The sequence below is a fragment of the Chamaea fasciata genome, unplaced genomic scaffold (assembly GCF_029207755.1).
Source record: "Chamaea fasciata isolate MVZ Bird 193981 ecotype frontalis unplaced genomic scaffold, bChaFas1.0.hap1 SCAF_40, whole genome shotgun sequence".
Lineage (NCBI taxonomy): Eukaryota > Metazoa > Chordata > Aves > Passeriformes > Sylviidae > Chamaea > Chamaea fasciata.
Genome location: NW_027094125.1, coordinates 1,084,284 through 1,100,475, shown reverse-complemented (window position 1 = coordinate 1,100,475; position 16,192 = coordinate 1,084,284). Strand labels below are relative to the sequence as shown.

Genomic DNA, 16,192 nt, shown 5'->3' with positions numbered 1-16,192 from the left:
TTAAAACACACAAAAGTGGAGTAAAAACCAAGAAACTCGTCAAAGGCATCTAAAGCCCCACTTTTACTTATGTTTTGGGGGAATCTTGGATTCAGGGAGATACTTGGGAGGATATGGGGGGTTTGGGGGGCATTTGGTGTACTTGTCTCCATTGTTTGGCACTCAAAAGGCAAGAGGGATTTATCTGTCACCTCAAAACCACTCAATGCCACTGAAAACTCCTCAGTCCCACCCCAAAATTACTTGATTCCACAGGCCCTTGGGATGGAATGGGATTGCAAGGGGTTTGGATGAAGTGGGATGCAAATCAGGAGGGGTGAGGTGGGCATTGTGTGGGGTGGGATGGGGATTGGGAGGAGTGGGATGGGAGAAATAGAGCCTGGTCTTGATGTCCAGGAGGGGTGAAATGGGTTGGGATTGGACTGGGGAGGTGGGGTGGGGGCTGGAATGAGATAGCCCAAGTTTGGGGATGACAAGGAGAGGGGGAACCTATTCCTGAGTGAGTTTTTGGGTATTCCACATTCCTGAAGGGACTTTGGTGCATCCCACATTTCTGAGACAGTTTTGGGGGTGTTCCTGAGAGCAGCTCCATGCAGTCCCATTGCCAGGGGTGGGTGCCTTGGGCATGAGCTCAGAGCTGTAGCCAGAGTCCATTGTCTCAGTGCTGGAGAGCAGAGAAATGATGAATGGCCCCAGACATCTGCAGGGTGTGTTTGGGGGTCAGGGCAAGTTCTGTGTAGGTGGGGCGGTCACTGCCCCAGCCCCAGCCACGGCGGCCTCTGCTCCAGCCCCAAAGTGGCTGCCAACCCAGTGCTGTTCTTTTGGTCAATTAAGTTTAAGGTGTAAGTTAAGGTTAAGGAAGAAGTTAAGTCCCGTTCAGTTTGAGCTCTGTTCAGTTTTTAGGCCGTGTTCCTTTTATCCGTGCCCTCACTCTCCTCTTGTCACACACACACAGGGACAGTTCTCAGTTTGTTTCTGGTTTGATTGCCTGGATTTGGTTTGGTTTGGTAGTTGCTTTGCTTCCTTAGTGTGCCTGAAGCATCCAGTCAGGGGTAGAGTGACTCTTGCCAAGGACCATTGTCATGCCTCACCACCTGTGCTCCTAATTGCTGATTTTTGTCAAATATGCTGATCTGCTAAACTCATAAAGCTGCATTAACCCTGTGGGCAGATGGGCATTTTGTGGCCATTTTCCAGATCTGCCCCTTGGAGGCCTCCAATAAAGATCAGCCTTTCTATTACCTCCTCTATAATATTGTCTCCAAAGGGTGATACTTTATTTCTAGATTCTGTAAGGCATCAACACAGCGGGGCCTCTTGGCACCCAGGAGACCACTGTGACACAATGACATCTTGGGGAGCCAAGTGTCAGCTGCAAACACAGCGGGGCCTCATGGAAGCCAGGGGCCACTTGGACAGTGCCAGGGCACGTGGAACTCAGTGTCCACTGTGACACAGCACAGCCCCATGGAACTCAGCAGACCACTGTGATAACATGGAATCTCACGGATGCAAGGCTCTGCTTGGGCAAAGTGGAGCCTCCTCAGACACAAGTGTCCCTTGGACATTGCCAGCTCTTGTATAACCCAGTGCCCCTTGTGACTCAGTGCAGCCTCATGGAACTGTCTTGGGGATGGTTCATTTGCCATCACCATTTTGGGTTGGTTTTTGTTTTGTGTCTGGAATAGTCACTGCCTCCCCTCTCCTGGCTCTGGGAATATCCCGATGGGTGGAGGGGCAGCCCGGGATCCTGTAGGGGTTGGGGGCCAGGGGCTGCTCTTCATTCTGGTTGGGGTGATTGGCTCAGCAGCCACGTGGCACAGTGCATGTGATTTGAGATCCTTTTGCCCTGTGGTTTTGGCATTTTGCTTTTCTCCTCTTGTTTGTTTTCCTCTTTTGGCACGGTGAATAGGGCTTGCTGACTTGCTGCTCTGCTCCTCTGCTGCTTGGGAGAGGAAGAAGTCTCTGCTCCTGGTGGGCTCTCACAAGGCTTATTCCTCAAATCTGTCCTGGGGGTGGCTCAGGGATGGAGTATGCCATGATCATTTGTGCTTCTAGGTGGGAAACTTCTGTTATCATGTGTGGAGTCCCTGCAGCCCCTCGACATCTTACCCAGAGTCTGGCCTTGGCAGTACAGACCGTAGTTACCTGCCCAGCCTGAGAGAGGGGACTTGCCAGTGGTGCTCTGTAGATGATGGTTTGCCCCAGTTTCTCCCCTCCCTAATGCCCCTGGCCCTTTGGTTTCTCCATTCCTCCGTGTCTCCATGGGTTGTGGGACCCCGGTGACTGGCCCCATTTTCCCTATGGGACACTGACCTTTCCTGCCCTTTGCTCCACCTCCATGCCTCAAGGTCTTTGGCTGCTGAACCTCATACTTAAGCCTGAGACCGGCACATGTTCACTCCTTTTGCCCTGGATTTCCCTTTGGCTCCTGGAAATAAACCTGGCTGGAAGTGATCTAGTGCAAGGGCCTTCTGCCTCTCCTTGCTGAGCTAGCCGTGTGGTGTGTGTGGACGTTTGAGCTTGACTGCTTTGCCTGAGTGACTTTTCCTCTGGAGAGGCTTTTTGGGTCTAGGCTCTAGCTCCATTCCTAAATAACATGAAGTTACAACCATGGTGGTGTTTGTTCTGTTCCGTTCTCTATGTATTTTATAGTGAAGAACTGGTCTTCCTTTTGCTACAGTTTTTCTTGGGAGCCCTGTAAGTTTGGAATTTGATCCAAGGGGATCATGGGGGCACTGCTGGGCCCCATGGAACCAAGGGGCCAGTGTGATCCTGAGAGGCCCCGTGGATCCAGGGAGACCATTGTGCTTCTCCAGGTCCCCTTGGAATCATGGAGTCCCTTGTGACACTGCTGGGTGCTGTGGACCCAAGGACACCTTTGTGACACTGAGGAACCAAGGACACGTTTGTGACACTGCAGGCCCCCTTGGAACCAAGGGAACATGGAACAGCTCTGGCTGACTTGGCCTCCCAGGGGCTGCCTGAGAGCTCCAGCTGACCTTGGCATGGCGAGGGCCGCTTCCCATCTGCCCCTGGAGCTCTGGGGCTCCATGCTTTCCTTCCAATGGAAAAGAACTGTCCTTCTCCAGGGACCCATGGCCAAAATTGGCTTTTGGCCTCCACAATTCTGTATATCCAAGGACTGCTTCCAGCCAAAAGCTGCCAGGAGAGAAAAGTCTGTCTGGCTTGGCCTCTTGGAGGCCACATCTGGCCACCAGATCACCTCTGGTGATCTATCACCAAAACACTGGGGCTCTGTGCTTTTCTTCCTGTGGAAAAAGACTGTCCTTCTTGTCCATGAGCCCATGGTCAAAATTGGGATTTTACCCCCCAGATTCTATCCAAGGATTGCTCCCGGGGAAGAGCTGCAAGGACAGACAAGTCTTGTTGGCCTTGGCCTCCTGGGGACCACGTCTGATCTGCCTTCCAAACACTGGGGCTCTGTGCTTTTCTTCCTATGGAATGAAACATCTTTCATGTCCAAGTGCCCATGGCCAATACTGAGAATCCATCTCCCAAATTCCATATATCTAGAGATTGTTCCAAGACAGAAACTGCCAGGAGAGACAGGTCTGGCTGCCCTCACTTACTGTGGCCACCTCTCATCTTTTTCCAAAACACTTGGACCTTGTGCTTTTTTTTCATATCCTTGACTGAGCACCCATCGCAAAACTTGGGATTCCACCTCCCAAATTCCATTCATCCAAGGATTGTTCCCAGACAAAAGTCACCAGTACCGCCAAGTCTAGCTTCCCTTGGCTTCCTGAGGGCCAGCTCTCAGCTGCATTGAAACACTGGGGCTGTGCTTTTCTTCCTATGGAGAAGAACCATCCTTCTCCTCCAGGTGCCCATGGCCAAAATTGGAATTTGGCCTCAAAATTTTCATCTATCCAAGGATTTCTCCCAGACAAAAGCTGCCAAGATGAACAGGTCTGGCTGACCTTGGCCTCTGGTGGCCACCTTTCATCTTTCAATACTGGGGTTGTGTGGTTTCTCGGGCCAGCTTCCCTGCTATAGGGGAGCAGAAGGGTGTTTTACAACTGCTAAAAAACCGATGGGATGGGGCATATGGTCATCCCGTCCCGCGGCCCGGGAGTCACTGGGCCAGGTGAAAAGCCCGGGCCCCACTGCAGGGAGAGAGCTGGGCTGTCTTCTTACCTCTTCCTTCTGGGGCTGGAAGGGAAAAGGAAGTCCCCGGGGTGATTTTAAGCTTGTGTGACTCAGAGGTGTATATCTATATTTAACTGGCCAATCCGGCCTTCCATCTTGAAAGTCAGTCACTGATCGGTTTTTTACCACCCGTGCTAAACCAACACACCAGAGGACATTCCTCTGGAGTGAAGTGGCCTCGAGGCACTGTTTGTGCCACTGGAATTGTGCCAGCCCTGAGTGCTAATGATGGTGTTTGTGCTCCCTGGGGTTCATCTCCCCACACACACACACAGGATGCACTGCTGAAGTCTCCTCAGCACAGAGCAAACAGGCACTGCTGGCCTGGACCCTTGGTGTCCCTCCATGCAGGGACAAACAAGCTCCTGCAGGTGAGGGCAGAGGCCAGTGCTGCCAATGGTGGTTGCAGGGGCTGCTGTGGGACAATTGCCCTGGGGCACCTTCCCAGGCTGTCCCCAGAGACACAGCCCAGGCCCTGCTCTGCTGCTCCCTCAGTTGCATGCCAGGAGCTCTGGCTGTGCCAGGACACTGCTGTGTGCCCGCCCTGCACACTCCCCCTGTGTCCCAGGCACTGGGCTTTGCTTGGCCAGGGCATTCCTGGAGCATCTTCCTGACAGCAGCTCTGGAGGAGAGCAAAGCCTTCCTGCCCTGCCCTCAGGAGATGCCCTTTGCTGATGGAGCTGCTGTGCTGGAGCCTGGCTGTGTCCCAGCAGTGCCCATGGCCTGTCCCTGCCTGTGGTCACAGCAGGGACACGCAGCAGGACAGTGACCAAGCTGCCGCAGCAGCCCAGCCGTGCACCCACAGAAGGGCTGGGAAGGGGAGTGTGGAACTGGGAAGAGCAGACGTGGAAAGAGCCAAGGCCATTGCCCCTGACTGTTCTGGCTGTGCTGGGAGCTTCTTTCCTTCACGGCTGCAAAAAATCATTATTTTATTCAGATGCACAGGAAACAAAGCTTTTGAAAGTCATTGAGATACTGAATAATGGCAGATATTCATGTGGAAATACTGTCGGTAATAGTATTCGTTTGTGGAAAATGTGACAGTAGAATGTATTAAGAAAATGTGGAAATGGAAAAACAGGACCAATAGGCTGAGACTGAAATAAGTTACATTCAGAAGGTTCTGCAGAAGAAAAGAGGCAATTTATTGCTTCTCAAATCCAGTCAGCAGTTTCCTCATGGAATCCATGAGTTCCTTATTCCTCAGGCTGTAGATGGTGCTGGAGGCACCACCAAGTACAGAACTGACAGGGCCAGATCCAGGGATGAGGAAGAGATGAAGGGGGATTCAGGTGGGCAAATAAATCAGGTGGGCAAATAAACAAGGACAGCACAGCCAGGTGAGGGAGGCACAGGGTTGACATCACAGACACACATCCCTTTGTGTCTGAGGGGGCCCCACTTTGCCCAAGCAGAGCCTCGCATCCGTGAGATTCCATGTTGTCACAGTGGTCTGCTGAGTTCCATGGGGCTGTGCTGTGTCACAGTGGACACTGAGTTCCACGTGCCCTGGCACTGTCCAAGTGGCCCCTGGCTTCCATGAGGCCCCGCTGTGTTTGCAGCTGACACTTGGCTCCCCAAGATGTCATTGTGTCACAGTGGTCTCCTGGGTGCCAGGAGGCCCCGCTGCGTTGATGCCTTACAGAACCTAGAAATAAAGTATCACCCTTTGGAGACAATATTATAGAGGAGGTAATAGAAAGGCTGATCTTTATTGGAGGCCTCCAAGGGGCAGATCTGGAAAATGGCCACAAAATGCCCATCCGCCCACAGGGTTAATGCAGCTTTATAAGTTTAGCAGATCAGCATATTTGACAAAAATCAGCAATTAGGAGCACAGGTGGTGAGGCATGACAAAGGTCCTTGGCAAGAGTCACTCTATCCCTGACTGGATGCTTCAGGCACACCAAGGAAGCAAAGCAACAACCAAAGCAAACCAAATCCAGCCAATCAAACCAGAAACGAACTGAGAACTGTCCCTGTGTGTGTGTGACAAGAGGAGAGTGAGGGCACGGATAAAAGGAACACGGCCTAAAAGCTTAACAGAGCTCAAACTGAACAGGACTTAACTTCTACCTTAACCTTAACTTACAATTTAAACTTCTCAATTTAGCAGAAGAACAGCACTTCACAGTATTTATCTTAACTTATAACCTATGACTAACCATTTATAAAGGAATAGTATTTAACTACCTTATAACTTATCTTAAACCTGGAATTATGGTAAGGCACGTCACAAAGCAGTGATTCAGAAAACTCAAAACCATACAACATCAAGTTATTCAGAGGTTGAGAAGAGGAAGTCAGGAGAGGAGCGAGAGGAAGAGAGAGATCCACAGTCACGTTTGGATGCAGTGCCATCTCAGCTGCTGGGAGCTCCGGGGCCGTGGGATGTGTCAGTGTCACACCTGTGTCACAGCCTGGCCTCCTCTGGTCCCTCTCTGGTGGCATTTTTGAGGTGCCAGGGGCAGCCACTTTGGGGCTGGAGCAGAGGCTGCCGTGGCTGGGGCTGGGGCAGTGACCACCCCACCTACACAGAACTTGCCCTGACCCCCAAACACACCCTGCAGATCTCTGGGGCCATTCATCATTTCTCTGTTCTCCAGCACTGAGGCAATGGACTCTGGCTGCAGCTCTGAGCTCATGCCCAAGGCACCCACCCCTGGAAATAGGGATGCATGGAGCTGCTCTCAGGAACACCCCCAAAACTGTCTCCGAAGTGTGGGATGCACCAGAATCCCTTCAGGAATGTGGAATACCCAAAAACTCACTCAGGAACGGGTTCCCCCTCTCTTTGTCATCCCCAACCTTTGGCTGTCTCATTCCAGACTTCACCACACCCTCCCAATCCCCACCGCAACACATCCCACCCCTGCTGGACATCAAGACCCCCTTCCCAAGCTCTATTTCCCCCATCCCACCCCTCCTAAACCCCATCCCACCCATCCCACCTCACCCAATGCCCATCTCACCCCTCCTGATTTACAGCACACTTCACCCAAACCCCTTCCAACTCTGTTCCACTCTAAGGGGCTGTGGAATCGAGTAATTTTGGGGTGGGATTGAGTAGTTTTCAGTGGCATTGAGTGGTTTTGAGGTGACAGATAAATCCCTCTTGCCTTTTGAGTGCCAAGCAATGGAGACAAGTACACCAAATGCCCCCCAAACCCCCATATCCTCCCAAGTATATCGCTAAATCCCAGATTCCCCTGAAACACTTGTAAAAAGTGAGGCTTTAGATGCCTTTGATGAGTTGGTTGGGTTTCACTCCTATTTTCTGTTTTTTGATAGGATGAAGCTAAATCAAAAGATAATTATACCAATATAAAAGAACCACCAGGCATTTTCCAACAAGGATCATGGGGATTGCGGGTCACCAAGGCTCTTCTCAACGTGGGTCCTCTGATGGGGGATGAAGCTGGAGCAGTGCACGAAGCTCTTCCTCCAGTGAGGGGAACTTGCAGGGGTTCCCTTACTGGTGGCTCCGTTGGTGTCGGGTCAAGGCAGAGCTGTGGGTGAAGCTCTTCCCACACTGGGGAAACTCGTAGGGCCTCTCCCCAGTGTGGATGTGCTGGTGGGTGATGAGGGTGGAGTTGTGCTTGAATCCCTTCCCGCAGTCGGGACAGCGGAATGGCCTCTCATCCGTGTGAATCCGCTCGTGTATGAGGAGGTCTGAGCTGGTGTGAAACCTCTTCCCACACTTGGGACATTCGTAGGGCCTTTCCCCAGAGTGAATCTTCTTGTGGGAGGACAGGTGGGAGATCCGGCTGAAGCTCTTCCCACATTCCAAGCACTCATAAGGCCTCTCCCCAGTGTGGGTCCTCTGGTGGGTGATCAGGTTGGAGCTCTGGATGTAGCTCTTCCCACATTCCCCACACTCAAAGGGCCTCTCCCCAGTGTGGATTCTCTGGTGGACAATAAGGCTGGATCTCTGGATGAAGCTCTTCCCACATTCCCCACACTCGAAGGGCTTCTCACCAGAGTGGATCATCTGGTGGACGATCAGGTTCGAGCTCTCACTGAAGCCCTTCCCACATTCCAAGCACTCATAGGGCCATTCCCCAGTGTGGATCATCTGGTGGCGGATCAGGTGGGAGCTGTCTCTAAAGCTCTTCCCACACTCAGGACACTCGCAGGGCCTCTCCCCAGTGTGAATCATCTGGTGGCGGATCAGGTGGAAGCTGCACCTGAAGCTCTTCCCACACTCCAAGCACTTGTGGGGCTTCTCCCCATCATGAGGCTGCTCATGGACAAGCTGAGAGATCCGGCTGGATCTCCAGCTGCCTTTCCAGCACAGGTTTGGTCTTTCCTCCTCAGAGCACCCTGGGATGGGTTTGGAGCCCCTCTTCATGTGGGATCTCTGGGGCTTTTCTCCCCTGTTGGATTCCTGCGCCGTGGAGCTGCTCACAAAAGCCTCTTCCATGAGGTTCTGCTGAGGCAATTTGTCCTCCCTGGTCTCCATCCTCAGCTCTTTGTCTGGGGGAGGAAGGAAAAGGAGAGGATGGGATTTGCCTCTGTGCCAGAAGGACGGGGACAGAGATCCCCTCAGTTTGTCCTGAGCAGGACGGCGTCGGTGCGGGGTTGTCCTGTAGCTGGGGCCATGCTGGGCTGGGAGATGGAGCAGGAGAGAGGGGGAAAGGAGCAGTGACTTCCTCACCTGCCTGGGGCTCCCAGGGCATCTTCCTCTTCCTCACAGCCTTCTTCTGGCCAAGGTTTGGGAATGGGAAATCCTGATTAGGGGAAAAACACAGGATGAGTACATTGACTTTGAAGGTCCCTCTGCCCAAGTCCATCTCCGGAAGTGACCAGACATCTGGGGTCCATAAAAACCTCCCAAACACCAAGATTCAGTCCTGAAAATGCCTCCCAGGAATTCTCTGTCTCTGGCCTCTCCCCTTTGGTGTTCGGGGGTTACCCCCTGTCCCAGCTGCTGGGAGTCAGGCTTGTATTAGAGGTCCCTTGTCTACTTGGTTCCCACCCTCCCCAGAAATCCAAAAAACTCCCCCCTCTCGTGTCTCCCCGTTTAGGGATGCTGGGGGGTTTTGGGGTCCCAGAGTCCATTCTCCCGCAGTTCTCTGCTTTGGGGTGCAGGGGGTCCAAGGAGTCCCCCCTGCCCCTCTCCAGGCTGTTGAGGGTCCCGCCAATGGCGGCGCTCCCCCCTCTCTGGGATCCCCACTTTGGGCTCCTGGGGGGCACAGGGCTCTGCTCCTCCAGGCTGCCTCTGACGGCAGCCAACACTGGGACCCCCCAGTGTCCCCTCAAGGGGCATTTTCCGTTCAGCTTTGGAGTTTTTCATTTTCAAAATATCCCCTCCGAAAAAACCCAACCCAGGGACCACCCAGGATATCTGGGCCGAGCTCCCCCTCCCCGGTCACCTGTGGGATGGGGCGTGATGATGCCACAGGCCGAGGGCTGTGAATTCAGAGAGCGCTCGACCTCGTGGTCCTTCTCCTTTTCTTGACCCTCCTTTGTCCCTCCTCTTCTTCCTCCTCCCGCTCCTCCCCTTCCATCCTTCCTCCTCCCTAATCCCACCTCCTTCCCGTACTTCCATCCCTTCTCGCTCTCCTTCTCCATCTCTCCTCTCCCAGCCCTCCTCCTCCGCCAGGAGCAGGCACACCCCGGTGCCCCATTCCCGAAGCCCTGGCGGCCGCGGGAGGAGCGGGGATGGAGACGGGACAGGTCGGGATGGGCAGCGCGGGGCTCTCGGCTGCTCCCACCCGCTGGGGCCGGGGGGAACCCGGCCCGGGGAAAAGGAGAGGGAAACTGGGAAAACTGGGCGCTGCACATCCACGCTGGGCCTTGCTGGGGACCCTGGCTGGGCACTTCCAGCCCTTGGGGCTCCCCTCTGGAGCCTGGAGATCCGAGAGGGGGGAACACAGAGAGGAGTAGGGGATCACTGGGAGGGACAGGTGTGTACTGGGATCGTACTGGGATCACACTGGCAATGACTGGGATTGTACTGGGGTCAGCTAAAACTGTGCTGGAGCAACTGGGAGTGACCGGGAATGACTACAAGCATGATGAGGGCAACTGGGATATACTGGAAGCGTCTGTGACCACACTTGGGGCGACTGGAACCACACTGGGAACAGCCAGGACCATGCTGGGGAGAACTGGGACCACGCTGGGGGACACTGGGAATGAGTGGGAGTGACTGGGTCTAAACTGGAGGCAACTGGGCATGACTGGGACCGTGCTGGGAGGGACTGGGATCCTGTGGGGAGTGACTGGGACTATACTTGGGGAAACTGGGTGCAACTGGGATCGCACTGGGAGGAACAGCGAGCAACTGGAACCATGCTGAGGGATGCTGGGATCATACTGCATCATAACTGGAGCAACTGGGACTGCCTTGAAGGTGACTGGGAGTGGCCGTGGGCAACTGGGATCAGGCTGCAAGCAGCTAAGGATACGTGGAAGCGACTGAGAACATGCTGGCAGCAACTGGGATACACTGGGAGAGACTAAAACCACAGTGGGGGTAAATGGGAGACAACTGGAACCGTGCTGGATGCTAATGGGAGCAGCTGTGCCCATGCTGGGGTCGTACTGGGATCCAATTGGAACTGGCTGGGATCAGACTGGGAGTGACCGGAATAGTACTGGGAGAATCTGAGTGTGACTGGGATCATACTGGAACCAGACTGGGAGTGACTGGAAAGGTGCTGGCCGTGACTGGAACCATACTGGAGGTGACTGGGAGCAACTGGGCCCACACTGGGAACAAATGGGATCTTATTTGGAGTGACTGGGAGTGACTGGATTCACACTGGGAGCAAATGGGCCAGCGCTGGGAGTGAAAGGTCAGTCAGTTTGGCCATGACTGGAATACTACTGGGAGTATCTGGGAGTGCCTGGGGTCATACTGGGGCTGACTGTAACCATACTGGGGGTGACTGGGTGCAACTGGGACCATACTGGGAGGGACTGGGATTGTAGTCCAAGTGACTGGGATCATACTGGAAGTGACTGGAACCATACTGGCAGTGACCTCGAGGCCTACTGGGATCACCCCAGGAGGAAACTGTGGACATATTGGGAGCAACTGGGATCAACTGGAAGGTGCTGGAACCATGCTGAGGGGACTGTGACCACAACTGGGGCAACTGGGATCACACTGGGAACAACTGGGACCACACTTCCCACAACTGACAGAAACTGGGACTGTACCAGAGGCAACTGGGAGTAACTGGGAAAGACTGGGATCATTCTGAGGTAACTAGAACCTTACTGGGGCAACTGGGAGTGCCTGGGAATGACCACAGGCCTGCTGAGGGCAACTGGGATATACTGGGAGTGTCTGTAACCATACTGGGGTGACTGGAACCACACTGGGAACAGCTGGGACCACGCTGGGGGCAACTGGGAACAAGTCAGAGGGACTGGGGCCACACTGGGGACAACTGGACATGACTGCGAACATGCTGGGAGGGACTGGGACTACTCTAGGGGCAACGGGGGACAATTTGGATCATGCTGGGAGGAGCTGGGAACAACTGGAACTCTGCTGGTGCCAACTGGGATCCTACTGGGATCACAGTGGGATCACAGTGAGAGCCGCTGGGCTTGTGCTGCGTGAGACTGGGATCACTCTGAGGGTGACTGGAATCCTACTGGGATTGACTGGGAGTGGCTGTGAGCAAGTGGAATCATGCTGAAAGCAACTGGGAAGAGGAGGAGGTGACTGGGGCCCTGCTGGGAGAGACTGGGATCATACTGGGACTGACTGGGCTTATCCTGTGAGCAGCCACTGCCGGTTCCGGGACCCTCCAAAAACACCTCCCGGGGACCCCACCATGTCCCCCCTCAGGGGTCTGCTGCTCGGCTTTGAAGCCCTGAACGCTACAAACATCCACCCCAAAACCCCAAACCCAGGGACCCCACCCGGGATATTTGGGGCGAGCTCACCCTCCCCGGGCACCTGCAGGACGAAGCCGATGGTCCTGGGGGGCTGCGGGTTCGGGGAGCGCTGGAGCCGCCCGGTCCCTCCTCTGCTCTTCTTCCTCCCGCTTCCCGCTGCCGCTCCGCCTCTTCCTCCCTCCCTCCCTCCCCCCTCCTCCTCCTCCCCCGTTCTCTGAACCCCTCGCCGCCGCGGGAGGGGCGGGGATGGAGCCGGGACCGGTCTGAACGCAGAGATGGCTTGGGAGGGGATGCCAGGAGTGGGAGTGACTGCGCTGCACTGGGATCATACTGGGAGCAGCTCCTGGGTGACTGAGTTACACTGGGATCATACCGGGATCATACTGGGAGCAGCTCCTGGGTGACTGAGTTACACTGGGATCATACCGGGATCATACTGGGAGTACGTAGGAGCAGCGCGATGGCTCCAGCCACTCAGGGGGTAACCAGGTGGGATCCCACCACTACAGGGGTGTTTTTTCCCTGTTTTGGGGTGTTTGTGAGGCCGCAGCCCCACAAGGCTCTTTCAAGAGGGGCTCATGACCCCTTTAAGTGACATTTTTATGGGGCCTCCATTCCGTTTGCCTCCCAGGGTGGATTTTTGGGGTCCTGTCTACCATCGCCGCTTTAAGAGCCCCTTTGTCAGTTCCCACTATAACTCCCCTTAAAAGGGCAACACCACTCCCCCTGATTCCGGCAGCGGAGCCTGGGGGGGCTTGGGGGTCCGAGGGTGGGGTTGGGGGTCCCGGGAGGGTTTGGGGGTACCTGAGTGATGCCGATGATGGTGATGGGGATGGATTCTCCGTTGGACAGGAGGTCACAGCTGGAAACCACCTGCACTGTGTGGAGACCTGGGAATGAAGAGAGAAAGGACGAATGGAGTTGTGTCCCAGCCCTGCTGGAAAGCAGATAGAAATCTCCCAGGACCCCGTGCACACAGCTTAGAGGCAGAAAAGGATGCAGGGGTTGGTTTGAAACCCTCAGAGAAACTGAGAGCCATAAAGTCACACCGACATGAAGTGGGAACGTAAGTTGTAGTTTTAGGTGAGTAAAGAGATTCCTTAAGTGCCTTAAGCAAAGAAGAGACTGTATTAGTTGACAGAAAATCCCTGAAGTCCAGTTTAAAGTTCAGTAGCATTACCTTGTACAAAGTTAACTAAGTCTTAGACATATTATAAACATAACAGAGCATTGCTGACATTGCTAGACAGAATAGATAGGCTGTGGGCATAGGCCTTGTATAAGAAATGATGAGCGTTGTCACACAGCTGTGTTAGACCAGGATAGGTGCAAAAAGACAGGAATAGCATCGTGTTTGTAGCTGGTTGGACGATTTAGGAATAGAATGCATTGTATCGGGGCTGCTGCTGCTGCTGCTTCTGCTTGGGCCATGGGGACTCTATGCTGGAAGGCATTTTGCATCATGGCACGGACTGTAACACTGACCCTGGTGAGACTGATCCAGCCATGTCATAAACGGCTTTTCCAACAAGCAGCACCTCTCTTGTTCCTCGGCTGGCCCGCTCAAACTTGCCAGCTGTCCATCAGCAAAGTGCCCACAGCTCCTGCGCGCTGCCAGCCCTTCCCTGGCAGTGACAGCAGGAGCTGCTCCTGCCACCGGCCAGCTCCTGTTCCTGGAGTCCCTTCCCGTGCTGGCAGCACAGGCTCCCTCTTGCCTTGAGCCCAATGCCTGCCTGCACCTTGGGCTGGCTTTGCCAGCTCTCTTTTCCCAAGCCTTTGACTCCCAGGCTTCTGCCCCAGCCCAGGGACATTTGTTATTTCTATTACCTGCTAGTTTGACAACATGAACCATTCTGGTTTTACCTAAGAGGTGAATCATGAAGATTTTGGGGCTTTTTTTGTCCACAATGTCCTGTTAAGAGCAAGAACACGCTGTTCTTACACCTGGGATTGTGGTTGTTCCTACACCATTTATTCCACACTGCATGACTAAAGAAAATCTCTCCTTTTCCTTCCTAAGTTGAAGCTACAGCTTAGTGGAAATAGGTGTTACAAGAGAATGAATGCCATAATCCCCCTTTTAGTTTTTGGTCCGTAGTGGATACCTCCTTGAAGGATCCAGAAGAACTCCAAAATGTTGTGCATACAATGAAGAAAATCAACACTAAATTCCCTCTGGATTACGAGGTTAGAAAATCGGTTTGAATCGCTGTCACTGTTTCTCACCACATCTACTGACAAGAAATTCAGCTGATTTTCTCTGTGAAAAATACGGGTCACTTTTTGTTAAGATTTTAGAAGTTTAATAATAAAAAATAAGACAAGAAGAGGCATAACAAAAGCAAAACTACAGATGTCTGGGTGCCTGGTGTTTCCACCCAAAGCACAGCTTGCTAACAAAGGATCTTTCCTTTAAATACCATAGGTTATTGCATATTCATAAATTTCATATGTGATTTACACAATCCTTTTGACTTTAGGTGTTTCTGCTTTATTGCAACTTTTCTCCCCCACCATTCTTTCTTGCACATAAATTTTTCATGGCTCCACGAAAGTCGCAAATCTCTTGATAACAAAGGCAATAAATTCTTCCTATTGGAGTCGTCGGTGTCCTTGCTGTTATGTCTATCCACGTGAGATGATGTGAGGAATTTCTTAATTGCTTCTCCCATTTGGGTTGTGGGGGGTTTTTTGTGTGTTTTTTGTTTGTTTGTTTGTTTGTTTGTTTTGTTTTGTTTTGTTTTGTTTGTTTTTTAGCTAGTCACAAAAAGCATCTGCTATAGCCTAAAAACTGTATTTATCACACTGCTACAAGAGGGTATATTATTGTAGCATAGCTTTCTACTATAACACATATAAGATTCATTTTCATATTTGTAAAAAGCCAAACACTTAATATGTATTTATAACAACACTGAGTCAGTTTTCAAATGAAGCGGCAGCGTGTCGTGATGCTAAATAATAATCTGGCATTACCTCTAATGTTCACCGGTACAAAGTATAGCAGTACACAGCAAGGCAGACTGGGTTAGCACAGTCATTCCTCCCCTCCCCTTCCTCCTGTCCATCCCATTGTCTCCTCTGCCGAAGACACAGGCTATGAAAAGAAGGCAAGGTTGCTACCTCTTTTTCTTCTGCCACAGGACTTGTTAGACACTGTGTTTTCTCAAAGGACTGCATGTACCTCTCCCCAGGTTGCTTCTTTCTCATTCTCCAAAAGAAGAGAGCTGAAGGGGTTTCAGGCATGTGAGTGCCTGATCTCTCTTTCCCTCTAAAGGCTCTGCCTCCCAAAGCCCTGGTGACCTGCTGTGCTTTGGCATGAGAGCCGTTCCAGCCCAAAACACAAGGGCAGTGGTGTTGAACTGCAAAGCCTCTCTCTGCAATGGGATTGCTTTGAGCCTGCAGCCTCCACGGGCAAGAGCTTTGTGGGAGCAGGGGCCATCACAGCCTGTGCCCTGCACACAGAGCCAGGAAAAGGAGCAGATCCTGCTGGCTTCTGCTGCTGATCCGAGCAGCAACTCCCCTGGGATTTCCTCCAGGGAACTTCACACCAAGGGTGTCCATCACTGTCGTGGCTGTGAGAACTTGTTGCTTGCCAGCTCTCCCCCATCCTTGTGGATTCTCAGTTTTCTCAGCTGCCTTTGCAGTGAGTTGTCAGCCAACGTGTGGCTCTGCTGCCATCCCAAATCTGCGCCTGCCTTGCCCAGCCTGAGTGCAAGTGGGGCATGTGCTGGGCATGGATGGAGAATTCCATGGCCAAAATCCTCCAGCATTTAGATCTGCTCATTGCTCTGGACAGCACAAATCACAAAACACCCATTGCAGTTGACAGTTGTAATTTCTTGCAGATTCCTAAAGCTGCACTGCTGATCAACAAATGCACAGGAATTGATTTCACATGAAAAATGTCATTTATTACAAATTGCTGCACCTGTGCTGACAATATAGAACTACGCCAATCTCAATTTAGGTTAAAAAAAGGAATTTATTAGATTTTTAAAGCAATGCCAGGTAAAAATATCAAATACCAACTTCATTTAACAAAATCTTAATTTATTGCCACCCTCTACAACAACTCACTATACACAAAGATCAATTAGGTGTTTAACAACTTAATTTATTGCATATTACTACAAGCTAAAACCCATCTAGGAATACA

The 16,192-nt window shown here is 52.5% G+C and overlaps 1 pseudogene; it reads right to left on the bottom strand.

The window, feature by feature from the left end:
• LOC136303665 (zinc finger protein 850-like) overlaps nucleotides 1-16,192 on the bottom strand; it is a 141,473-nt pseudogene that overhangs the window by 20,290 nt on the left and 104,991 nt on the right.